Source organism: Pistacia vera, unplaced genomic scaffold, assembly GCF_008641045.1.
Source record: "Pistacia vera cultivar Batoury unplaced genomic scaffold, PisVer_v2 Contig744, whole genome shotgun sequence".
In the NCBI taxonomy this organism is placed as follows: domain Eukaryota; kingdom Viridiplantae; phylum Streptophyta; class Magnoliopsida; order Sapindales; family Anacardiaceae; genus Pistacia; species Pistacia vera.
In genome coordinates this window covers 399,707-427,605 of record NW_022196606.1, presented here as the reverse complement: position 1 = coordinate 427,605, position 27,899 = coordinate 399,707, and the positions used below count along the sequence as shown (strand labels likewise).

General features: G+C 40.6%; 2 pseudogenes; both read right to left on the bottom strand.

Annotated features, from left to right (window-relative positions):
- Positions 1-13,842: 13,842 nt before the first annotated feature.
- On the bottom strand, positions 13,843-23,971 carry LOC116115506 (annotated as a pseudogene).
- LOC116115513 lies at positions 23,535-26,206 on the bottom strand (annotated as a pseudogene).
- Between the last annotated feature and the right edge of the window lie 1,693 nt (positions 26,207-27,899).

The window sequence follows — 27,899 nt, the reverse complement described above, 5'->3', positions numbered from 1 at the left end:
AACTATGACTAAGCTACATGCTTCAGCATTAAGAAAACCCTGGGTGTCGGACATTGGTGCAGCCTTGGAAACGAAGCTCGTGGGTGTCGAGCATATGTGCAACCTTGGAAACGAAGGTGCTTAGTCGCCGAACCTAGCTGCTGAGTCGTTAACTTAGTTCCTAAGTTAACTTAGCTCTTAAGTCTGCTTCACCCTGAAGTATACTTAATCGGTAAGTAACGAGCAGCATGCTTGGGCAAGCAGGCTGGTCGTGACATTCTCCCGCACCTAATGCTGCGACGCCCTCGTCGCATTGTCTTTATAGCGCAGGANCATGTTTAAGTCAGAACAATCATGCATAGGGTCTAATAAGCTCGTTGACTAAGTTATTCGTTGGTTGAGCGACACATGGGCGATTTTGGATGCTCAATCTTGGTGTCGCTCCTGGGCAGTTGGCGCAAATCGGCCGCAAGAAAATTACGCATAACATCAAAATTAATTTATCCCTTTACAATGTTAGAAATTTGACCTGATCATTTCTTATGTTAATTTATTTTGGTAATTCAAACTAAAAACCTTTTTCTATATTTTTTCTAAGTAAATGTAGACGTAAAAATCTACCTGTACGGAAGGGGGGTCTGATCCCGTGAGGATGAGGTTACTAGCGATATGCTGTACTTGCACACGTAGAAAAACACACGTGTGAAGCGAACGGGAAACACCGGGGTGGTGTTTGCCATAGGCACTCTGACGCTCAAGTCAGCAAGGTTGAAAGGCTAATATAGTGAGGGCTAGGAAGTAAGAGGTTACCGGAAGTCTAGTTGGGGACTGTGACTACGGCGGTGAAGTGAAGCTCTCAAGTAGAAGCTTCGGGTGTGAAGGTGTAATGTAGTATCCTTTGTGAGAGGGCTGGCCTCTGCTTATATAGTGACTGTCTGATCTCCCAATCCTGGTAGAAGTAGGAGTCCTAGCATGAATTTGATGCAAACCCTAGAAGAATTAGGGCCGTGGTAAGCTGTCTTACCAGTGTCTGGATAGGAAAGTGATTCTGATCAGGAAAGTAACTCCGAGTAGGAAAGTGATCAGGAATAGGAAGGTGACTTTAAATGGGAGATTGATCAGGAGTAGGAAAGTATTCTGAGGGGGTCATGGGCTCTGGATTCGCCCATGGACCTAGGAAATGGACTGGGATTAGGAGGCTCGTGCCCACGTGGTTTGGGCCAGCTATATCTTGTTTCGAATGGGCCTAATCCGGTTGGGTCATATCGGGATTGGGCCTAGCTTATTCTTTAGTGTCGGGCCCATTTTCCTATTTGGGCCAAGGACGATTTTTGGCCCTAACAGTTTGGCTCCCACTCTCTGAGTTAAGAGTTTCTTAAGTTAGAGAGTAGGAAGCGATTGATGGGCGCTTGGTCATTCTTCTGGGATGACCGGTTATTAGTGTAGCTGATCCTGCAAGTGATTTTTGTCTTGGGGTCGTTCGGTATCCATTGCCGATCCGGAGTATGCGGTCATGGAGTGCTGTGCCCGATCGGTGTGAAGGGCCGAAGGAACGAACAACGAGAATTCGGGGGCTCATAAGCTCATTCGGTATGTCCTACTGACTGAAGAGGTGAGGTGTTACTATGGCGCGGTGTCCACTCGACGGGCTGGGTCGAATGAACGTAAGCATAAAACTGGATGCTTGCTCGGTCGGGGTGTTCGGGCGATCGAATGAAAGAAATATGGAAGCTTTAACTCTGTCGGTTCGTCCGTTCTGGAAGGACGAATGGGTCGTGCCTATACCTTTTTACCTACGGGGAGATTGGCCCGGGCCGTTCTGAAGCTGTTTGGTCGGTCGGTAAGCTTGCCTGGACTCGTGAATCATGGGCTCCTATTGGGTCCTGTTCTGGCGGTCGCGAGCTGGCTCGGTCAGGGAGGTAGGGCGATTGGGACTGATCGTGCGGATTCCTAGGTGCCGTAGATGCTTGTCACGTGTTCGGCAGATATCAAATCCTTGTTTTCGAGGCGGGAAAATGAAAAGACGCTCTGACTCATAGCCAATCGTGGGCTGCCACGTGTTTCAACCTGTCAGTTTTTCTTTTAAAAACAAGTGAACAGGCCGTTAATCTCCCATTGTAGTTTTCCTCTGTTTTTCTTCAGAAAAAGATTTTTTCTTCTGTGTTCTTGGTTTCATTTTCATGACGACAGCTTCTTTCGGCAGAGTCCGGCTTTTTCACGGTAAACACTCTTCTTTCATAGCGTCTTTTGTTTCTTCTTTGTGTTTGTTTTGGAAGAATAGGATGAAGTTTTTAAGCTCTGGATATTTTTGACTTGTTCTGAGGTGTTTTGAGTATAGATTTTTAGAATAGGCATGAATTTTGGTATTTTCGGTGGGTTTCCGGCGTCCTAACTGGTTTTTTGGGCCTTCTTCGGACGTTTTGGATGGTGTTTGGGAAGGCGAAGTCGAGTTAGACGTAAGTCCATTCGGTCGGTCTGCCTGACCGAATAGGGTGCCATCTTGGTGTTATAGGGGAGTTCGGTCGTCCGGTCCGTCCAACCGAGTGGGAAAAGGTGAGCGGAGTGTAGAATCGGTCAGTCGTCCAGACCTCCCGGTTGATTTGAGTTGCTTAATCGGTGAGAAGGGGCGAGTAGAATTTGACCTTGAGGACCAGTTGGTCGCCCAAGGCGAGCGAGGGGATACCTCGATCAGGGATTGGCGGGGTCGGTCACACAGGGCGAGCCAAGAAAGGCTAGAATCCAGAGTCGGATCGATCGACCGGGAGGGTCGACCAAGGTTTAGGTTAAATTGTATCCGGGGAGGTAGACCGGTACTGAGGGGCGAGTGATAATAGGTCGGTGTCTCGGGTTGAGTGGTTGGCACTTGGCATTTTTGGCAGTAAGGAGCGAGGCTTGGGTCGATCAATCCAACATGTCAGATTCTGAATCGGCTAGTTCGAGCGGGATTGTGGCAGACCCAGGGGATGAGTACGAACGTGCCCCGACTATAGTGATGATGCCTGAGGGGGGCGTTCTGGTGGGCGTGCCGATTGGAGTTAGTGTAGCCGCTCTAGGGTCGAGTGAGACTGGGCCGAGTGGCTCAAGCAGGCATGGTAGGAGTGGGGAAGACTCCAAAAGAGTTGATAGTCCGTCTTCTTCCGGAAGTGGCTTTAAGGAAGAGCCGAGCCAACAAGGCAGCGGGATTTTGACTAGAGATTATCCGCCCATGCTGAAAGATAGTGATGTGTGGCACATCCGGACCTTGTATCACATTCAAAGTTCGGTTGATATCTGGATGTCGCAGTCGTACGAGCGGGTTGACTAGGAGGCCAAAGACTGGATCAATGTTTATGAGAAGTGGTTTTATGACGGGTTGAGGTTGCCTGTGTCCCGCCTCGTCTGGGAGGTGCTGAACCACTTCATGATTGCCCCGTCTCAACTTATGCCGAATGCTTGGAGACTGCTAATGGCTTTGGAAGACCTCTGTGTTTGGAACCAAGTGAGGTTCGGGCTACACGAGCTGTTGTACTCGTACTTCTTGAAGGAGAACGATAAAGAGAATGGTCGTTACTTGTTGAACTTGAGGCATGATCGGTCTCACTTGGTGACCGACCTACAGTCCAGTGATAAGAATTGGAAGGACCGATATTTCTACCTCAGGGATCAAGCTGTATTTGGAGAGAGAGGACAGGGCGAGATCCTGATCGGCTGGCGAGCTACTGGTGAGAACTTAGTTGTTTCTTTCGTACTTTTGATTACTAAATCTTGATTGTGTTTTTTGTTTGCAGAGCTTGAGTTCAATCGGGCTGGGCAGAGCGGAGACGGCTTGAACGTAGCGACCCAGAGAGTGTTAGCCATCCCATTAGAGCAGAGGGATTGACGAGTAGTGCTAGCAGAGTCCAACCTTAGGACCAACATTCTTTGGGCCTAGGTAGAGGCGATACAGAGAGGTACTCCTTTCTCCTCGCTGAAGCAGACTTGGGATGTGCTTCTGAGTCGACACTGCAATCATATCATTTTTGGTGAGTCCGAGCTGAACCCACTAACCGTTGGAGAGTTTGCACTTGCAGAGTCACTGATGAAGAAGTTGACCGTCCCGAGCACGAGTGAATCTATTGCCCGACGCCGCGAGAAGAGGAGGAGGAGTCTTTAGCCAGGGAAGACAAAGGAGCAGAAGATGTGCTAGCGACGCCACCGAGTCGGCAGCCGCCAAGTTAACAGCCTGCAGTTGGAGCCGGGTCGTCCCAGATCGCGGTTGTGGATAAAGAGGCCGAAACGATTACCATCACGATTCCGGCTAATGCATCGACTTACTCTGATGCGACTATCATGAGTAAGTTGGACGACTCATTTTTGTTCCCGGCGGACGAGGCGCGACTTAACCAGATGGGTGCAGTTGCTGCAACTGATTGGGGGGTAGCCCGCGCCATTCAGGTATTACAGTAGTGTTTGATGATTTTTGTTTCTGGATCTCATTCTGATTGCAATGTTTTATTGTGCAGGTACTCACTAGCAGTCTTCACCTGAGGAAGTCCGTCGTGGCGCAGGAGAAACGTATACAGGATGTGTCCAAGGCCAACACCAACCTGCGCTAGAAGGAGATGGCGGCCTGGAAGGCCAAGCAAGAGTTTCAGCATTGTCTGAGGGATAGTGAGCATGAGGTTGAGAGACTGAGGCGCGAGTTGGCCGAGAGAACCGTAAAGATCGAGTCTCTCAGGGAGCAGTGCATCTCCATTGCTGATGATGCTATCATTAAGGCCCGAGGTGAGCTCATGTTGGAGTTTAAAGAAGGACGGACCTCTCATTGGGATCCGGATGAAGACATCTTGCTCATGCAGGAGTTACTGGAAGAAGAGGGTAGTCATCCGGGGGGACAGGACGACGAGCAGATGCTTGACCTCAACTAGCCGAGGCCATCGGGTGTTGATGATGCGGGCGACCAGGCTGCTGGGCCGAGCGCTGGCAGCGCGGACATGGTGACCGATTCGGCGATGGAGGATGAAGCTCGTGCTGAGGATACTTAGCTTTTTTCTTTATTTATGTATTTTGGGGCCTGCGATGCCTTTTTGTCTGGCATGTGTGCCATTTTTTGTATTCTGTTTGATGTTATATATGTAACATTTGACTATTTTGAGTTCTGATGCTATCTCCTTGGATGAATGAACTGTTGTTTCTTTACTTGTAGGTGCACTACGTCGTGTATGTTGCTTTAGAGTGGCCCAGTGGCTAGGGCATGTAGGCCTTATGTTGGGTTGGGTTGGGTTAGTGCTTCGCTTGTCAATGGTGTAAGGACCATTCATTCGGTCTGGTCGACCAAGTGCACATTCCCTTGGATGAACGAAGTTAAACTTTAGTTCAGTTCTTGGGTTGGATCGGGCCGATTGGGTGGTGTGGATCATAAGTCGTGCTGAGTGTCATAGACCGTGTGGGGCCAATACTAAGGTGCAACTCGCGAATCGGGTAGGGCCGATCGGAGGATGTCATTGTGAATCGAACAGGGTCGAATCGGCGGTGTAAGTACGTTTATTGCGTAGGGCCGATATGAAGGTGTCCTCGTGAATTGAGTAGGGTCGATTCGAAGGTGTGCATACGTTTATTGGGCAGGGCCGATTTGAAGGCGTTAGTACAGTTATCGGCATGGCCGATCTGAAGGTGTCAGTGTGGATCGAGCAGAGTCGATTCGAAGGTGTACGTACGTTTATCGAGCAAGGCCGATTTGAAAGCGTTAGTACGTTTATCAGTATGGCTGATCTGAAGGTGTCATCGTAAATTGAGTAGGGTCGATTTGAAGGTGTACGTACGTTTATCGGGCATGATCGATTTGAAGGCGTTAGTACGTTTATCGGCATGACCGATCTGAAGGTGTCATCGTGAATCAAGTAGAGTCGATTCGAAGGTGTACGTACGTTTATCGGGCAGGGTCGATTTGAAGGCGTTAGTACGTTTATCGGCATGGCCGATCTGAAGGTGCCATCGTGAATCAAGCAAGGTTGATTCGAAGGTGTATGTACGTTTATCGGGCAGGACCGATTTGAAGGCGTTAGTACGTTTATCGGGATGGCTGATCAGAAAGTGTCATCATGAATCGAGCATGATCGATTCGAAGGTGTACGTACGTTTATCGGGCAGGGCCGATTTGAAGGCGTTAGTATGTTTATCGACATGGCCGATCTGAAGGTGACATTAATTCATCGACCAGGGTCGGTTTGGAGACAAAAGACTTCTGAATAATACTTCATTAAATTTCTGGCCATGAGGCAGACTGTCTAAGAGGAGGTGGATAGGTCCACTCATCCTTTTTAAAATGAAAAAAAATGACAAACGAAGTTCACCTAGTAGTAGTAGCGTTTGAGGTGGATGGCATTCCAACTGTTGTTGATGTCTTTGCCCTCGGGGGTCTAGAGTTTGTAGCCGCCCTTCCCTGCTGCTTTGATTATCTTGTAGGGACCTTCCCAGGTGGGGCTGAGTTTGCCAGAGTTGATCTCCTTGGTGTTTTGGAAGACCCTGTAGAAAACCCAGTCACCTATCTTGAAAGTACAGATCCTCACATTGCGGTTATAATGTCGGGCGGCCTGTTGCTGGTAAACTGCGTTGTGGATGCTCGCCCGTTCCTGTAGCTCGTCCACAGTGTCTAGGTTTTGGCAAAGGTTGTGACAGTTTGATTCCTCGTCCGTCCATTGGAGCCTAGTGGATGGAACTGATATTTCAACTGGGATGACTGCTTCAGAACCGTATGTGAAGGAGAACGGGGTTTCACCCGTTGATGATCGAGCCGTGGTTCGGTATGACCAGAGGACTCCTGGTAGCTCGTCTGCCCATGCGCCCTTAGCTTTCTACAATCGCTTCTTCAATGTCTGAATGATGGTCTTGTTTGATGACTCGGCCTGGCCGTTAGACTGGGGGTTGCGGGGAGTTGAGAAGCTCGGTTTGATTCCCCAGTTGTCACAATAATCTCTGAAGCCTGAGCTAATGAACTGGGAACCATTATCGGTGACGATCTCCTTCAGTATCCCGAACCTACAGATGACATTCTTCTAGATGAAGGCTTTTACCTCTCGATCTCTGACTTGTGCGAAGGCTTCGGCTTCGATCCACTTGGTAAAGTAGTCTGTCACAGCCAACATGAAGACTCGTTGCCTGGGTGCAGTAGGTAGCTTTCCCACGATGTCCATTCCCCACTTCATGAATGGCCAAGGTATGAGGATGGAATGGAGTCGCTCTGGTGGGAGGTGTGAGACATGGGCAAACCTCTGACAGCTGTCGCACTTCTTCATGTAAGCGGTCGAATCGGTGCGTATGGTCGGCCAGTAATATCCAGCGGTGATCACTCGGTGTGCAAGACTGCGGCCCCCTGTATGGTTCCTGCATTCGCCTTCATGGAGTTCTGCTAGAACGCTCTGGGCTTCTTCTGGGCTTACGCATTTGAGATAAGGGCCTGAGAATGACTTTCTGAGGAGTTGGCCCTCATGTATGGTGAATCTGACGGCTCTTGCTTTCAGTCGGCGTGTTTCATTCTTGTCAGCCAGGAGTTCATCATTTTCTAAGTATCTTACTACTGAGTCATCCAACAGTCGGCTTGTTCAATGCCCATGGCTTCTAGGGGAGACTTGTTTGGTGGTTGTTGCTTCCAGTTGGCTGGCCACTGCATGAATAAGAGAGGAATGGATGACTGGGAGGAACATGGGAGTGCCAAGCCAAGGTTGGCGAGGGCATCGGCATGGTAGTTCTCAACTCTGGGGATCTGTACGATGGAGAACTCTTCGAATTGGGCCTGCAGCTCTTTGACCATGCTCAAATAGGATGTCATCTTTGAATCACGTGCCTAATACGTGCCTTGTAGTTGATTGACTACGAGTTGAGAATCGGACTTTACTTCCAGTCTCTTGGCTCCAATTTCTCTGGCCAAGTTAAGTCTGGCTAGGAGGGCTTCATATTCGACCTCGTTATTCGTGTACTTGAACCCACACCGGATTGCTCGCTGGACGATGTCTCCTTCTGGTGCGATCAGTACTATTCCGAGCCCGTTTCCATTGGCATTACTCAATCCATCTACTAGGAGAGTCCACTTTGATGGTGGTACGCCGTTCATGCATAGTAGCTCTCTTTCGGCCTGGGTGGTGGTGCTTGGCGTGAAGTGGGCAATGAAGTCTGCTAGTGCCTGGGACTTGACGGCGGTGCAGGATTGGTAAACTATGTCGAACTCACTGAGCTCTTCTGTCCATTGCATGAGTCGGCCTAATAGTTCTGGTTTGTGCAGTATCTTCTTGAGTGGGAAGGAGGTGATTACAACAATGGAATGGCTCTGAAAGTACGGCCTGAGCTTCCTGGATGCATGGATGAGGGCGAGGGCCAATTTCTCCAGTTGATTGTACCGAGTTTCTGCGTCGAGGAGCGACTTGCTCACATAGTAGATCGGTAACTGCTTTGATTCTTCTTCCCGAACTAGCACTATTGAGATGGCTGTCTTTGAGACCGCTAGGTAAGAGTAGAGCTTCTCCCCGTCCACCGGTTTGGAAAGAAGCGGAGGTGTGGTCAGATACCTCTTCAGCTGTTGTAGGGCTTCTTCGCAGGAGGGGTTCCAGTCGAACTTCTTGGACTTCTTGAGGGCATAAAAGAATAGGTGGCGCTTATCAGCTGATCTGGAGATGAAGCGGCTCAGGGCGGCCACTCGTCCTGCAAGGCGCTGGACATCTCTGATGCAAGTCGGGGATGGTATGTTGAGGATTACTCTGATCTGGTCAGGGTTCGCTTCTATTCCTCTCTGAGTAACCATATAGCCCAAGAATTTACCTGATGAGATGCCGAATGAGCACTTGGCTGGATTCAGCTTCATGTTGTACTTTCGGAGGACGGTGAATGCCTGGCTAAGGTGGTCAAGGTGTTGTTCGGCAATCAGGGACTTGACGAGCATGTCATCGATATACACCTCCATAGTCTCTCCTAAGTAGCTGGAGAACATCTTGTTGACTAGCCGTTGGTAGGTGGCCCCGGCGTTCTTCAGTCCAAACGACATTACTTTGTAGCAGTAGGTTCCCCTCTTTGTGATGAAGGCTGTCTTCTCTTGGTTGTTCGGATGCATCTGGATCTGGTTATATCCCGAGAAGGCATCCATGAAGCTAAGGAGTTCGTGCCATGCGGTCACATCTACCATCATGTCGATATGTGGGAGTGGGAAAGAATCCTTGGGGCAGGCTTTGTTCAAGTCAGTGAAGTCGATGCAGACTCTCCACTTCCCGTTCTTTTTCTTTACGACCACGACGTTTGCTAGCCATTCGGGGTAGTGGACCTCTCTGATCATGCCATTGCTTAGGAGCTTTTCAATCTCTTCATTGACGATCCGGTTTCGCTCAGGTGCGAATTTCCTCCTCCTCTACTTCACTGGTGGGTGATCCAGATCTGCCTTGAGCTTGTGGACCATTGCATCTGGATTGATTCCGGTCATGTCGGCGTGGGACCAGGCAAAGCAGTCTTCGTTCTGCTTGAGAAATTCTATCAGCTTCTCTCTTGTCTCGGGTTCGAGGCGGGAACCTATATGTGTCTTTCTCTCGGGGTCGTCCGGATGTATCTGCACTTCATCCAACTCCTCAATGGTCTGTTGGTCAGGCTCGGTACGAGGGGTTGGATGAGACTGTAATTGCTATGAAGAGTTTCTTTTGCTCTTGAAGGCGTTCTTGTAGCAGTCTTTGGAAGCTTTGGGGTCACCCTTGATCTCTTGTACCCCCTACTTGGTTGGAAACCTGATTGTCTGGTGGAAGGTAGATGGGACTGCCCGCATGTCGTGGATCCAAGGTCGGCCCAAAATGACGTTGTAGGGAGATGGACAGTCGATCACCAAGAAGACGGTCTGTTTGTTCACTCCGCTGACATAGATGGGAAGGACTATCTCTCCAATAGTGTATTTCTGCTCCGAGCTGAACCCAACCAGCAGAGTTGGCTGCCTTTTGATGTTTGCTTCTTCTAGTCCCATTGCTTTTACTGCTTCGAGGAACAAGATGTTTGCTGACGAACCTCCATCTACGAACACCCTTTTCACTAGGATGTTGGCAATCTGCAGAGATACGACTAAAGCGTCGTGATGAGGAGCGGTCAGGGTGACCGGTTCGTCATCTTCAAACTGAATTACCTGATAAGAGTGTAACCGCGAGGCCGGATGGATGGACTGGACTTCATGGTGGTGGTTGGTTCTAGCATACCGCTTGGCCGATGAGTAACTTACCCTGCTGATCTCTGATCCTCCGGAGATGAGCGAATAGAAACCTTTCGGTGTGGGTTCCCGCGGAGGGGGTGGCAGTTCTTTGGAGCTTTTCTGGCTAATGGTGTTCTTCCATTTGTTAGTAAGCAGATCACGGAGATGTCCCATTTTTAGAAGTGCAGCAACCTCGAGTTGTAAGGCAATACAGTCTGTGGTGTTGTGCCCATGGTCGTTGTGGAACTCGCACCACTTGGTTGTGTCGCTCCTTGCCTCGGGATGGAGCCTGCCAGGCCACTTGACGGTGAATCCTAATCCTTTCATTATTGCTACGACCTGGGTCGGTTCGACATTGAGGTTGTAATCTGGTATTCTGGGTCAGTTCGATCCGAACTGCCTGTTATCATTTCTCGAGGGTTGGCGATCATAAGGCTTCCTGACTCTGCCCATATTGCGTGCTGGAGGGTGGTAGCAGTGCTCTACCGGTCCATGCTCTGGCTTCTTGTCGCTCCGCCTTGGTTCGTATCTGGAGTGAATTGTTCGGTTTATCTCATCCTCCTCCCACCTTATTTGGATCACTGCCCGGGCCAGGGCGTCTTCCATTTTTGTGCATCCCAGCTTTGTAAGTTCTTTGTATAGCTCTTCGTCTGGGAGGAGACCATTTCTGAAGGCATCTACAGCTGTATCAGGGTTGCATGCTGGGATGGAAATCTTCTCTCTGTTATACCTGCTGACATATTCTCTCAATGGCTCGCCCCTTCTCTGGTATACTCTGTACAAGTCAGCTGACAGCTTTTCGAGTGTCTTGCTGCTTGCGAACTGTTCCACAAACGTGTCGGTGAGTTGAGCGAATGAATCGATGGATCCATTCGGGAGGTTCGTGTACCATTGTAGCGTTGGGCCGGATAAGCTCGAACCGAAACTCTTGCACATGCAGGCTTCCCTAAGCAGTCGGGGTATCGAGACGGTGAACATCCACTGCTTGTACGAGGCTATGTGATCGTTCGGATCGGTTGTGCCGTCGTACATTTTCATGTTGGGGATAGTGAACTTCTGAGGCAAGTCGGCTAGGGCGATCTCGTTCACGAAGGGTGAATCCGCGTAACAATGGGGCCTACTCTTCCTGGTTGGGATCAGCATTCCTAGAATGCGTCGCATCATTACTTCCACATCGGCCAATCGCTTGGCTAGTACCTGTTCCATAGGAGTAGGGGACGACACTAAGTCATTCCGCATGATCAGGTCGGCCTTCGCATTTATCTTTGGTACATTCCGTTGGGTCATCCCTCTTGGGGTAGTCTGACGAGTCCCTTCGTGTGTTCCTTGGTAGCATTGATCTTCAATCATTCCTTCCGGTTGGATGAGTCCCATGGTAACTGTTCTGGTGTTTTGCCCTACATGGATGGTCAAGGGAGTCCTCTAATAGTCATTCAGATGGTCAGGATGGATGGGCTCGGGTGCTGTTGGTTTAGTTTGGCCGTTCATCCTGCAAGGATGAGCCGAGCCGAGCCGAGCCGAGCCGAATATGTGTTTGGGTTATAGACTGGAGGTGGAGCGGGACGGTGAGGATGGGCTGGTCTTGTGGATGTGGGCTTTTTGCTATTGGATTATCTTGGTCACGAGGCTGGGATGGGTCAGCTAGATGGTGTTCTGCTGGCATATCTTTGTCTCCATTAGTAAAAACGGAGTCGTCAAGCGCTAGTGTTCTTAACGGACGTTGCCCTTTACCGGAGGCCGAGGGCTGATGCTCTGGTGTGGAGAGTGGTTGCATGGATGAGATAGGGGCGCGGAACCGATTGAGGGGTGTTTGGCCGAGAAGGAACTCTAGGTCATAGAATTGACTCACCTTCTCTTTGAGGGATTGGTTTTCTGACCTGACGGACGCGTTTTCTGTCCGGATCGCATTGTTCTCAGCTTCCAATGCAGCCATCTTGTCCAAGTTCTATTGCATGAGAGCGGTTAGAGCTTCCAGTTTGGCCTCGAGGCCAGGATTAGCGTTATCGGAGTTGTCAGCCATGGAATGTTCCTCTACGTAGCAAGGTTCGTCGAGCCGAATGATTGCTAGAGGCCCCACGGTGGGCCAAACTGTAAATGTAAAAATCTACTTGTACGGAAGGGGGGTCTGATCCCGTGAGGATGAGGCCACTAGCGATATGCTGTACCTACACATGTAGAAAAACACACGTGTGAAGCGAACGGGAAACACCGGGGTGGTGTTTGCTGTAGGCACTCCGACGCTCAAGTCAGCAAGTTTGAAAGGCTAATATAGTGAGGGCTAGGGAGTAAGAGGTTACCAGAAGTCTAGTCGGGGACTGTGACTACGGCGGTGAAGTGAAGCTCTCAAGTAGGAGCTTCGGGTGTGAAGGTGTAATGTAGTGTTCTTTGTGAGAGGGCTGGCCTCTGCTTATATAGTGACTGTCTGGTCTCCCAATCCTGGTAGAAGTAGGAGTCCTAGCATGACTCTGATGCAAACCCTAGAAGAATTAGGACCGTGGTAAGCTGTCTTACCAGTGTCCGGATAGGAAAGTGATTCTGATCAGGAAAGTAACTCCGAGTAGGAAAGTGATCAGGAATAGGAAGGTGACTTTGAATGGGAGATTGATCAGGAGTAGGAAAGTATTTTGAGGGGGTCATGGGCTCTGGATTCGCCTATAGACCCAGGAAATGGACTGGGATTAGGAGGCTCGTGCCCACGTGGTTTGGGCCGGCTATATCTTGTAATGAATGGGCCTAATCCGATTGGGTCATATCGGGATTGGGCCTAGCTTCTTCTTCAGTGTCGGGCCCGTTTTCCTATTTGGGCCAAGGACGATTTTGGCCCTAACAATAAACACTCAACAATTTTTTATGAACGCTCTTATTTCATATTAAGTTATTTTTAATAAACCGAATGAAATGGACCTTATTAGTATTATACCAAATTTTTATTCCAAAAATTATATCTGACATGCAAGAGATGATGCAAACACGTCAATTATGATTGCAGGATGAGAAAAATGCTCCACGAGTTAGGGCCCGGATCCACCTCTAGTTGGGTAAAATAAGGATATTATTTTTGGGAATAGGTGAACTTAAAGTCTAAAATGAGCTTAAGTACTCTCATCTCGCCCCTTACAATAATAGAATAATATTATAGTTACGAATGAGTGAGTTGTATAGTAAACATAGGATATAGTAATCATTTTACGTGAATTTTATATAATTTTTATCAGATTGTATGCCTGGTTATATAACATAGTTGTAAGTATAGCATTATTCATAATAATAATATATAAATATAAATACCTTTGTAATTTATAATTTTTGTATAAGAGCTTAATTAAAGAAATGATTATAATTTTATTATATTTTCTAATTTAGCTATCATTTATTAAAAATCGTTCGTTTTGATATTTAATGCAATACATTGATGATGATTAATTTATATTTTAATTTAATATAAATTAATTTTGTTATATTTTCCAATTTACCTATCACTTTGTTAATGGTGATTTTTAATTGGAATACTAGGAGTAAGTTTGGAAAAAACTATTATTTGTACAAGGATTCTCCATATTTAAAATAATATGCATGAAACACCTTTTATTAGGAAAAGAACTAACCTTTATTAATTAGAGCTACAGAGAGCATGCATTTAATTCATTACACTACAGAATGCCAAAATACACAAAATGAAGAACTGCAACATCAAAAACTGAATTAATTAACAAGATATAAACAGTTAATAATAGCTAAATTTCTAGGATGATTTATTGACTGCACATTCTGCAGGAAGGCCTTGGGGAAATCGTTTTGTGTCCTTGCAATAATCATAAATCAGTAATTCTTCTGCACACCAGTTGAGTCTCTGTTGGCTTGTGTTATCGAGTTCTCCGAGAGCCAAGAGTTACTATTATCCGATTCGAGTTGCAAGAAGAAGTTCCGGCATGAAGACCAGACGCAAGCATTAATGGCGTTGTATTTTCTGTAAGAAGCTGTGAACGGAGCCTGTGACCAGTCAGTTTTGATGAGCCCGTCTCGTCGCCCAGTCATCGGCGTTCCAGAGACTTGAGTAGATTCTCATTGGCTGGCTCTGAGATAAGGTACACCAACTGACTCAGAGTTTGAACTCTCTAATGGCGGTGCCATCAACATAGAAGCTGAAAAAGAGAATGAACTAGTTAAGAATGACAAGTTCCTGGTCAAAGAAGAAACGTGATCAAGATTGAATGAGTGGAAACTACATAATACGTTGAGGATCCAGAGAATTGAATAGGTGTGAAAATCAGCGGTCGGGTCAAACCAGAGATGGAACTGTTGTCTCTGCCACCTTTGCCTTGGCTAAATACATTAGTGTGAAGAGTATAAGGATCACCGCTTAAATTTCCCAGGAATAAAGTCTATTTATCCCAGTGAGCCTTCTGATTTTAACTGCAACACAAAAAAAGTCTGGGCGTCAGGATTTGATGATAGTAGCCTTTAATCAACTGAAACAATTTGTATTATTATAAAAGCAACTTACGTAGTAGGCAGTAACAGTGCCTGCAGAATTCCAGGGACAAGCTTGAGTGCATATCGATTTTTCCGAATAGATACTCATCTTGGATTGCAAACCTGAGCCCGAAGCTTTGTCCAGGGAGAGAGTGAGAAGTTCACCGCTGTTGAGAATTTGCCCACGACCATTCCCCCAAGTTATATCAAAATTCTGGTAGAAATTAGCAGAAGCAAGCATGAATAGCTAAAAACCATAAAACATATGCATTTTGCTAGAATAAAAAGCCATGGATTGAGCTAAAGCCTTGATATTTTGTTGGAACTGAATATATGCAAAGGGTTTATATAGCAGGAAAAGTGGTAAAATTAATTAAACAATTGACCAAAGAAGGGAAACTTAAGTGGTGTATTGAAGGATCCTGGCGGGTCTTGAAGTTGATGGAGAGGAAATTATGAGCTGTGGATAGCGGCTCGCGCTATAGAGATCATCATAAACTACAAAAAATAATTGATTAACAGATAAATAAAATGGACCATATAATGATGGTCTTAGTTCACCAAACACGTAAAATATTAACCAAATGAAATGAAAGGTGGAGCGAGCCGCCTCATTTGTCATGGTCACATTCACCAAATGAATTATACTTACGAGTTGTTTGTTTACGCACATGAGATAGGATTATGTTTCGTTAATGAAGCTCTCTTTACAGATGTCACAGCTTACTGAGGCCAAAGTCAGCATCATCAACATTCTAGAACTTAAAAGAAAATGGGCACTCAATCATTATCCATGAAAGTGCTTGGCTCTTTCCTCTTGAGTTTGTATTTTTAAGACTTAATTTTTGTCACCCAAGCTTGACCAATTTTCTGTAAAATCTGAAAGTAACATTTAGATCTTTATATATGTCCTTATAGTATAAGATAACAATTATTCGAAGATTTTTTTTTTTTTTTTTTTAATCTAAAAATCTAAAGTACCCATAACCTATTAAATCTGATTTTTTTATCTTTAAAAAAACTATTCTAATTTAACCATCATTGTTGACCTAATAATAAAAGAGCAAAAATAGGTTTAATGAGTTTTTGAGTCGAGTTCTTACAAGCCCTAATAAAGAGATTATTGAGAGATTTATCTAATTGTCAACTTCAAGGCCCCGAGGATTATTTGACGTGTACGTAAACTGGTCCGGACACTCTAGTCACAAAAAAAAAAAAAAAAAAAAAAGAAAAAAAAAAAGAAATATTAATTTTTAACAAAGTTGTCAGTTAATAGCTATTTATTTTTGTTATAGTTATGTTAGCTAATAATTCAATACATAAGCAAGATTAAAGTATTAGATATTTAATAAATTAATAAACCATTAAAAGTGATAAGGATTTAAATGCTACTTTCAGATTTTAATGGACCTAACTATATAGACTAAATCTTATGGAAAAAAATTATTAACTCGTATTTTTAAAGTAGAATATGATCTAAAGTTTTAAGATAAAGTTTAGGATTAAATAATAATCAATTAGCAAAAGACACCCGAGCTTTCTACTTCAAATTCGTTATCATACTAATAGTAATTATTATTAGAAAGAATATTAAAAGAACGGGGTGTAGTATCCACTTACTTCCAATAGATGCTACCACATTTCCGTTTAGATCTCAAATGACTGAAATAGCCCTGATAAAGTCGACAAAATAAAGACATTAGTCGTTTGAATTGGAGGTATATACCTAGACGTCCCTGGGTTATACCCTTAATAACACTCAGATTTAATAGTAATATAGTCCCTAAAACTAAGAGAGTTTACAAAATTTGTTTGTTAACAGAATAATTTTGTGTGAAGTCTAATATGCCCTTACGATAAAAAAGAAGGAAAACTAGCCACCCATTCGCTGTTGTTCTGTTTCTTACATAATCTTTTCTTCTTCTTTTCTTCTCTCAAAAAAAAAAAAAAAATATTAAGATCCCGTCCATCTTCTCAAATTCATACTCTAGCACACAAGCTACAACAATACCATATTTATCAGACTTCAAATCAATACACTTCAAGTTCCACCACGAAAAAAAAAAAAAAAAAAAAAAAAAAGACAAAAGTCTACAAAAATAAAATAAAATTAAAAAATCAATCCAATTCACTACTGTCACATCAAAATTAACTCAATCATAAAATCAATTTCAAATCAACAAAATCCATACAAAGAATAGTCAATCAAACCAAATTTTTCTTTTTAGCTGGGTTTGTGTGCACTGTAGCAATAGAGTTGGAGAGTGGAAAAGCACAATGGAGCTAGAGAGAGAAGAAAATCCAGCAATGGAGCTGGAGAGAAAAGGCAAGAAAGATTTTTTTCTTCCCTTTTAAAGAATCTGTGACGCAAGTTAGTGTAACAACGAATGAGTTAGTGTAACAACAAGGTTAGTACTTCACATATCTTTAGGTTGATAAACAAGTGTTGACAGTCGTCACAGTCACAAAATTAAACCTAAATACCGTAGTTAATGGTAAGCAGGATCGAATCCACAAGAGCAAGACTAACAACCTAATGTATTTTGAGTGCGGAAATGAAATTGACAATTGATAATGAAACTAAATAGACTAAATGCAAATATGAAAGAGTGAAATTAAAACTAATAAAGACTTCTAATAAAAATGTTGCCGTTACGGTTTGGTTCGACACAAGACCGACCACACAATCTCTCCACCCTCTACGAACCCTAAACCTACAAGGCAAGGTAAATCAATGAAATGGCTTCCCGACATCTAGGTATAACTATCTGTCTCACCGATCACTCAAGTTCGATGTGTTAAAGACTATCATTGAATGCCGAATAACGCTACAAGACAATACCACTAGTTGGTACGAGATTAACAAATACAATTTGTCAACATGGATAATCCAATCAAACAACTTCACAATAAACGCCACAATAGTAGAAATTAAATTAAATCGAATACAAACTCAATACAATCGATGCGAAGTAATGAAAAACAATATTCATCATTTAATTATTCAAACCAACGTTTATCATTCAGCAAGTTTATGAAAACATTAAACATAATGGACAACAATATCATCACAAGTTGCTCAATAATATTAAAGTATCGAATCAACATGAAACGAAAACAAATAATCCGAAGCACAATACTACCAAATGCCTATAATTGGGCTCATCCAACTAGTCGAGAGTGATGAGGAAGGAGGTGGAGTCAATCTGAATCTCGCTAGCCGAACAGACAACCGGGAACTTAGCCGCTCATGGTGGTGATGACGGAGGCTGAAACGGTGGAAACGAAGCTGACCATGGTGGAGAGGAGGTAACCGACAGCGATATGATGTGAAGAAGGGGCGAAAATGACCAACAGACAGCCCGGAATACGAACAGCCGCACTCGCCGAAAACATTAATTTTTCGGCGGGTCTTCAGGAAAACAATGGCTGAAATGGGATCCGAAGGTACCGATGGAAAGCTCTGGTGATGGGGAGTTCAGATCAGGTCCTGGGGAGGTGAGAAGTCACTGGAAATGAGCAGGATCTGGGCAAGAAGATGAAGAGTCACGGTGGCTAGATGGCGGATTCCGACGGTTTTCGTGGCGACTGAAGCTAGGGAAGTGTAGATCTGGCCATGGGGAAGGGAGATCAGGTCATAGGGAGCCGAAATGTCGCCAAAAAACGGTGAAATCTCACCTGGAAGACAAAAAGTCGCGGCGGCAGGAAGATGAAGCGTCGCGGCTGCGTGATGGTTCGCGGTGGTGGCTTGTGGTGGAGTTGACAGAAAGCTGAAGCTCTGTGCACGAGGAAGGCGAAGAGTCACCGGAGGTCGAAGAGTCGCTGAAAAATGGATGAACAGCGCCTCTATGGATCTGCGACTTTTCGTTTTCTTTTATAGAACAAAATGAAAAATATCACTTTGGTCCCTGCATAATTGAAAAGTGACAAAATCAGCCCCTTGAAACATGACATTTTACCTCCTAAACAGCATAAATGAGACAAAATCACCCCTAATCCATAAACCACAATCTAATATCAACTCATATCTTTTCCAAAATCATTCCAAACATGTTAAATTCATAAGAAAAGTATTAGGAAGTGATTTTCGTGAATAAATTCATAAATTCTTTAATTGTCTCAATATACTTCAATTTAATCACACATGAGGTATTTTTATCACCAAAATAGAGTCACTTTCATGACTCTAACAACAAGTCTCAATCCAGAAACTTAAGCCTCAAAGTCTAAGATAAAATTTGAATAATTCATTCCATATTCTCTATATCTTCAAAAGAACAAATAATATATTGATACAAGGTGGTTACAACCAACCCTAACAAGACTCTAATTAAACAAAGAAATAAAATCCTACCTAAACATGAAAACTAATTAAAAGAAAAAATCTCAGTAGTTGACTAATTATAAAATAAGAAAGTAACATTTAACTAAATTAAAACTTTCGGAAACGGAGCAAAAACACATCGAGAATTCGAAGAGTCGCTAGATTAAAGTGATGGATCTCGTTGGAAAAAGGGAAGATCGGCGGCGAAAATGTGATGGGAAGCTGAGGGGGTGACGGTCGGCACAAAAGGACCTCAATTGGCTCCGAAAAATGTTGCAAACTCTGGTGGAAAGCGAAGAGTTGTGGCGTGGAAACAGTGATGACGTGGACGACTAATCGGCGTGAAGGTTGTTAGAAAGGAGCTGAACAGTCGTCGGCCTGGAAAATGAAAGGTCACCATCTGGTGATTAAAATCTGATGAAGAGTTATGATTTGGTGGCTGGCTCCTTCCACGAACTTTGACTTTCTTTTTATAGTGAGGATGGCAAATATCAGTTTAGTCCCACACAAATAAAAAGTGACAAAATCAACCCCAAGTGTTTATGACAATTTACCCTTGAATAGCATAAATGAGACAAAACCAACTCTAATTAACAAACACACGTAATATCAATTTACACAATCACAAAATTCATTCCAAACATGCACAAATTGTAAAGAAAAATTAAAATGTGATTTTTCATAAATTCTTTAAGTGCCTCACTATGATTTCATTATTGAGCACAAAAGGGTCCTTTTATCATCTTAATAGAGTCATTTTCATGACTCTAACAATAGTCAAGGTGGAGTAACAACCATCGATATTCAGAAATATATTTGTGGAAGATCTCTAACCCTGATGGCATCTCTGGTATTGCTAGAACAAGATTCACTCATAATCAGGAGGAAGAAAATCCCTTTGTAACAACTGTTTCATCTTGTACCAGGTTCTAATTGGTGCTTTCCCCTCGTGGAATCTTATGGATTGTAATCTTTCCCACCATGCAGAAGCTTCACCCTTCAATCTACATGCAACAAGTCTCACCTTTCTTCCTTCTAGAATCTCCATATATTCAAAAAACCTGTCTATTTCCACAATCCAATCCAGAAAGTCTTCAATATTTAAATTACCATTAAAGCAAGGAATATCTACCTTTAATTTGAATTTGCTGGTATCTCTATCCTCATAATCACTTCATCCATATCCAATGTGCCTCCCAAAATCTGCAAAGTAATCATCTTTTTCTATTCAAATCTTCCACGTAGACTTGCTGTCTATGCTATTTGTAAAAACTTGTCTACCGACAGGCTATCCGTGAGCCACATCATCTCTGGTACGTTGCCTCTCGTCATTCCAATTTATGTTGGCATCTTCGCTCAAAGCATTAAGTCGATCTGCAATTTCTTCAAAGTGTCGTTCCAAAAGCTGGAATTGAGATCCATTCCTTGCTCCAAAGCTATCAACGCCACCCCTTGCGAGGTCTCAGCTCCTTGATTTTCACCATGAGAACCGCTGTCGCCTACAACTTCATCACTTACCATTAGATTAGACTAATTTTGCCTGCTCTGATACCAACTGACATAGCGAGTTAGCGTAAAAACAAGGCTAGCACTTGACTATACCTTTAGGGTTGATAAACAAGTCTCAATCCAAAAACTTAAGTCTCAAAGTCTGAGATAAAATTTGAATAATTCATTCCATATTCTTTATATCTTCAAAAGAAACAAATAATATGTTTATATAGGGTGGTTACAGCCAACCCTAATAAGACTATAATCAAACAAGGAAATAAAATCCTACTTAAACACGAAAACTAATTAAAAGAAGAAATCTCAACTGTTGACTAATTATAAAATAAGAAAATAAAATTTAACTAAATTAAAACTTCCTAAAATAACTAAACTCCTAATTTAACACTATTTTCCCTACATCAATCAACCACTTGTTAATGTTTGGTGCAAAACTTTCCTCACAAGCTTTACACCAACTTACAATGCTAGCTTTTTTTATTTTAAAACATTATATGAACATAGAAAGCCCGTTTTACCCTCCTAGGGTTAATTTGAGTCTAATGTTTGTTACGAGGAAGGATGCTTTTGTTAGTAGAAAATAAAAGCATCCTTGACTAGTAATAGATCAAAACCATAGAGACTAATATGTTTTTGACTCTTTGAATTGAGTAGTGGTTCAAATTCAATGCCAATTTGCCAAACTATTACAAATGATTTCTATAACAAAATATCTTTATAATATTTTTTGTTAAATACAGTGAAGAACTCACATTTTCAGGAATTCGGTTGTCACAATCCTATTATATTCGGCCACCAAACTCTATTTTGTAAAAATAATTAATTTTTTGATGTTGAATTTTTAATTTCCATATCTAAATTTCAAAATTTTACCAACAAAAACCTAAAAGATTCTTAAGCATAAAATTTTATCTTTTTTTTTTCTCGGTAGTTAAAGAAAATTGAGAATTGGAAAGTATATATAGATGGACCAATGCTATAGCTGTATTTGGGGAATATTGATGAATCAATTTTCTTGCAAGTATCATCACTTTTATATGTAATTATTGATTAAGATTGGTGTTTGTTGGTACTTGTGGGTTCTAGAATACATTCAAAATTTCATTATATGAATACTTCTACCACGGTTTAATATTAAAAGTAATATTCCACTTCTCAAATAATATCATAAATTTCTCACATATGAAGTATTGTCTTATATAGTATGGACACCTCATATTTTTATTTATGCATCATAGCCAAATAAGACTACATATTACTTGGGATGAGAAATTTAAGATTTCATATGGGATGAAACCGTCAAATCTTATGTGGTTGGGATGTTGGGGGTTTTAATGAGGAAGGATTGGTGAGTCGACAGGTGGTGACGGAGGTGATTTTTGGTGAGTGAAACGACTAGAAATCTCAAAAATAAATCCCGCTGTTGTCAACGATTGGCAAGGTAAAGAGGGTGGGGTGAGATGAGTTTTGGTCAAGAGGCTAAGGGGAGAGTTTTTGCGGTGATGGGGTGTGTTGTCAATGCCGGAAACAAGCCTTATTTGGCATGGGTTGTCGACCCCATAAATAGGCCTATTTGGACTGGGTTGTCGACACCAACAATATAATTTGGGGCTTTTTTTGCAAGATTTCAAACATGTAAGGAATTATGTGTAATTGTCAGGGTTTTTTTTTTCTGGATTTCAAACCTTTGTACATGTTAACGTCATTGGTTTTGTTAACTTGAGAAAGATAAACTGAAGTTTCTAGAGAAAAGCACAATTTCAGTAGTTTTATTTTCTAACTGAATGAAATGAGCTTACATATGAGATTTGCTCTTATACAATTGAGAAAGAGAAAGGCGTACAAAAGACTGACTGAGAGAAAGAGTAAAGTGAGAAAGTAAAGAGAAGAGTAAAGTGAATTGGAATTGAAAACGACGTCACTTTGCATTTAGTAAAGTGCCAAGCAGAAACGNTCTCTCACAAGCTTTACACCAACTTACAATGCTAGCTTTTTTTATTTTAAAACATTATATGAACATAGAAAGCCCGTTTTACCCTTCTAGGGTTAATTTGAGTCTAATGTTTGTTACGAGGAAGGATGCTTTTGTCAGTAGAAAATAAAAGTATCCTTGACTAGTAATAGATCAAAACCATAGAGACTAGTATGTATTTGACTCTTTGAATTGAGTAGTGGTTCAAATTCAATGCCAATTTGCCAAACTATTACAAATCATTTCTATAACAAAATATCTTTATAATATTTTTTGTTAAATACAGTAAAGAACTCACATTTTCAGGAATTCGGTTGTCACAATCCTATTATATTCGGCCACCAAACTCTCACTACAACATTATGCATTTCTAGCCATGGCGTTCATTGTAGCTAAAAATATGAATTTGCATAGCTAAATGATTTAGCTACAAATGCAATGTTTTGTAGCTTGTCGTAGCTAGAAGTGGTGTAACTAAAAGTTAGCCATGTAACTTTTTGCTTGCGTAGTTAACAATTTATATTTTTTGTTATGGATGAGATTAATATGTAACTAAAAACTTAAATGTTTTTGCCATAACAATAGTAAGCTTGTGGCAAAAGCTTTGCCTTTATAGCCATGGAGAATAGTCTGTATAGCTATGTTTGCATTTTAGCTACACAAATATAAATTTGTTACTAAAACTTGAAAATTTTTGCTACAAAAATAATATCCATAGTAGATATATTGACATTTTAGCTACGTAACCACTAAATTCGTAACTAAATAAAAAGATTATTTGCTACGGACATATAGAAGTCATATCTATATATAAAAAGATATTGCTATGGACATAGTGTGTTAATAGCTAAATATTTAAATTACTTGTTATGAATACTTTTAATTTATAGCTAATTATTATAATTATTTGCAATGGAATAAATAATTTATATCAAGAATTTATAATTTATCGCTTCGTTTAAAATTAATTGTAACAAATATTACTATAATTAAAATTTTTAATAATAATTACAAATTTATAGCAATATTTTTATATTAAATAGATAATATGACGCCATAAGAAAAACTCTAATATAAAAAATAAAACATGAATAAAGTCATTTTCAACCAGATAATTGTCTACTCATAAAATCCTTTATCCTAGTAATTTAAAATGTTATCAACTAATTTTTTTTACAAAATATGAATGCTTCAATGTCATTACTACCAGCACCAAAACTTCTCTTATTAACCTCAATGCAGTTCCCAACAACCAAAATGAGACCACCACCACTGCTGTTTCATTTGTATGTATAACAGCCACATCATCCTATTGCTTCTTTAACAATTTCTCTGTCTCATCATTTCTCAGGAACTAAACTTTCTTCCTTTTAACCCACTTGAGCATCCCTCTACTCTTAAGCTCATTCCAGCACCGTCCTTTCTTGGAAGGTTCCAATAAGATGTTTTCAAGAATCTCAACAGGTGATGATGAGAATCTACTGTGAAGTAGTAGTTCATGACCGACTTCTTCGGGTTCCATGGCATGCTTTTTGTCCAATGAAGGCATCTTCACCTTGAGCTATTTTTCAATCTTCTTGTTACTCAACTGTGTGATTGTATATGCGCTGAGAGAGTAATAAGATAAATGTGCTTCGTATCAATACAAACTGGGATAATTTTTATGTACTTGTCTGCCCAAACCAAGCATTTTGCACTATTGCTATCTGCTTTCGTTTTAATTTACCTACAAAATGGTAATATTAATTAATAATTATTTAAATTAATAATAAAAATGAATATTTAGTTTGATTGTTTGACTAAGTGCATAGAATAAAAGTGGATTGCAAATTGCATAATAATTATGTTTAATGATACATCATCTAAGACTAACAAAAAGTCATACTTCTTGTGAACTTTTATAAGTTCAACCATTGGTGCAAAGTCTCCATCCACATACTATCAGGATTTTCAGCAATAAAAACATTAAAAAATAAATAAACAACACAACATATCATGTCGAACTAAAAATAAGAGCACTAATAGGCAAACAACATATTCATGACATTAATTTTAAATGCCAAAAAAACTCAATGAGAACTAGAAGATGGCATAATGCAACCAAGATATATGCCTTAACGATGATATATATTCAATCCTTTGTAGTCATGGGAATCATTATATTCCTTTGTCCAATCTCAGCTTACCCTGTGAACCATTACTAAGGGGCTATTATTTTTCATGCACAAGTAATAACAAACCTTTTGTAAATGGTTCAGATAAACATTTCATTTGAATCAAAAAGTCAAATCTTTTTTTCTTTTTTCAATTTTTGTCAAAAACAAATATCTAAATGTTGTATTTGTAGAAAAGAGCATTTTGAGTTCAAGATGCCCTTTTCTTTTGCTTTCTACCCCAAAACCTATCCCTAGCCTAATCCTTCTGCACTTTCCTCCTTTTCCAACTATAATCCCCATTTCCCAAAAGTTAAAAAGTTTCAAATTTCAGGCAAATTCATATCTATTTAGATTTTAAACAAAAGACAAACACAATCTGAGTTTTCCTCGTAACCTTATGACAGACACAAAATGCAAAGAAAAACATAGGAGGAAAATTAAAAAGAAAGCAGATAGCAATAGTGCATTAACACAATTGAAATATGTAAGGCATTTACACATAGAGCCAATTACAAGTCCCTTTTCACCCACTCATGTCTTTGGTTAAACCTCTGAAAAGATTAAAAATTTTCCCATAAAGCCTTATTACAACATGGAAAAGAAAAGAAAAACAAAACAACTAAAACAATAAATGAAGAGCAGTAATGCAAAGCTTGTAAAATCACATGAAGAGCTCACCCTCTAGCCTCTATAATTTACTAAATGAAATTCACATTTTAAGCATTGTAACTCATGAACCAAACAAGCAAAACTTTACAGGAGACATATCAAAATAGCGACCTGATCTTTTGTGGCCATTTTTGGTGGTTCTTTAAGCCGCACCAAACAGTACTTAAATAGCTATGTTTAATCATAGCATAAAGCATTCGGATCACAATGAGATAATTCTAAACAGAAAGTCATTGAGTTCACAAAGGAAGTGAAACACGACAAATATTTAATCAATATATAGTATCCAATCAAACTTACAGTGCTACAAAAAATCAACCATTCTACACTATAAGCAATCCAAATTAAAGAAATTTACCAATTTAATTTTTCAGGTAGATGATTGAGATTGGAAAAAATGATTATACCTAACACCAGCATCACCAACGATTCCGATCGCCATACCCTTAGAGACACCAGCGAGGCCATAAGTTAGACCAGAAGAAAGATGGGCATAGCCATCAAAGAGCCAATAAGTTTTAGCCTTAGGGTTAATCCTAGTACAAATAATAACAGCAATAATCAAACAGTAAATACCCAACACTCCACACCAGTTCTGGCCTCATCATCGCCACACCTACTCCACTTTTTGTTGTTTCATATGCAGCTCCCATACTTGTGATACACCCAATTAAAACCCCAGATCGAAAAGCCAAATCAATCACTAAAAAACTGGATTAATTTGATATGTGATTGGTTCTTATAGGAGATGACGAGGGCAGTAGCAGCGCCGAGGAAGCCGAAGAAAGGAGCAGTTTCGTCGCCACTGAATGTTAAAGACATGTTGATTTAATTTGATGATTGCAGAGAGATGGATTGGATCTGAGAATGTTGGTCTTCAGCCCCTCACTCCCTCTACAGAGAATGTCTTCGAATTGATGTCTTTTCAACCCTATTTTTTTTCCTCAGTCATCGTTGTATTGTATACCATCGCAAATAAAGCCCTTTGTAAGATATTTTAAAACTGATTTTGAAAATAAGAATGACGAATAAAGCCTTTTGTAAGATATCAAATTATAAAGTAATCTTATTAAAAAAACAAATTAAACAAATAAATTAAGTTAATCATTTTTTTTTTTTTACATTATAAAATTTGGATTGCACTATGGCAATCACTGTTGAAGCCAACGATGACTATCTGGCTCTGACTAGCCACTACCGGATTCCGATTCGATGTTTAAGTGCAGGCAGAGGAAATATATTTGTCAGCCACTTGCGCTCAACTACCACATCAACTTCTAGCAAAACCATTGGGCTTACATAGATCGACAGATTCTAATCCTACGCTCCTAGCAACACCAACTGTGTTGCTGGATGTGCCCTTCAGTGGTCACCGAAAGTTGATCATTGGTGCCGATGGCAATTACCATTGTGCAGACCAATTTTTTTAAGTTTTATTTCTATAAATTATTATATAAAAATATTTATCTATCAAATGAAGTAAATAGTTTATTAAAATATTTATCTAAATACTATTTATAATTATAAATGTATCTAAGAAAGAATATATACTTTTTGGTTATTATACATATAATGCTAATACGAAAATCTAATTTACCAAACACATATACGATATATAGCTTTTGAAACTCATGACAATTTCAAAAATTAAATTTACCAAACACATTTCTGATTATTTTTAAAGTTTGGTATAAACTGATTAAACTTATAGCTACAATAATCTGAAACTAACTCTTAAAATGACATATTTTACTCATTAAAATATATGCATAATCATAAAATATATTTTAGTATATATTTAATAAATATTACAAAATATACTAAAATAATTTATCTTAATTAAAATTTATTAAATCAAATATTAAAAAAAAATCATAAGAAAATAGGTTGGCCGACAGCCAGTTGTTAGAATTCGACAATTAATTGTCGAAATCAAGTAATCTCTTACAAGACACGTCGACATCATAGCTAGTCCTCTAAGGATCATCATGAGCTGATCTGTTGAAATCTGGTGGTTTCACCGAATTCTGACAAGTCATTTGGCCACAAAAGGCAATTGAATGTTTTGCCGCCTTTTGTGGCCAAATAGCTTATTGTGATCCTTTTATAAATCAGATTATTTCATAATCATCTTTAAATTAGATCAGTTTTAAAAGTTGTTTACCAAATACTTTTATTGTTGTAGCTTAAAACTTAATTGATTATTTTTAAGTTACAACAATCTCAAACGCACTCTTACTTTTTTTCAACTTAATTACAATTTTATCATTTTAAAAATTACTAAATAGGATATAATTTTTTTTATATATATAATTTGTAGCTAAATATTATAATTATTTGCAATGGAACAAATAATTTATATCAATAATTTATTGCTTCAATAAAATTAATTGTAACAAATATTGCTATAATTAACAAATTTAATAATAATTACAAATTTATAGCAATATTTTTATAGTAAATAGATAATATGACGTCATAAGAAAAATTCTAATATAAAAACTAAAACATTAATAAAGTCATTTTCAATCAAATAATTGTCTACTCATAAAATCCTTCATCCTAGTAATTTAAAATGTTATCAACTAATTCTTTTACAAAATATGAATGCTTCAATGTCATTACTACCGGCCTCAATTTAAATAGGTATTA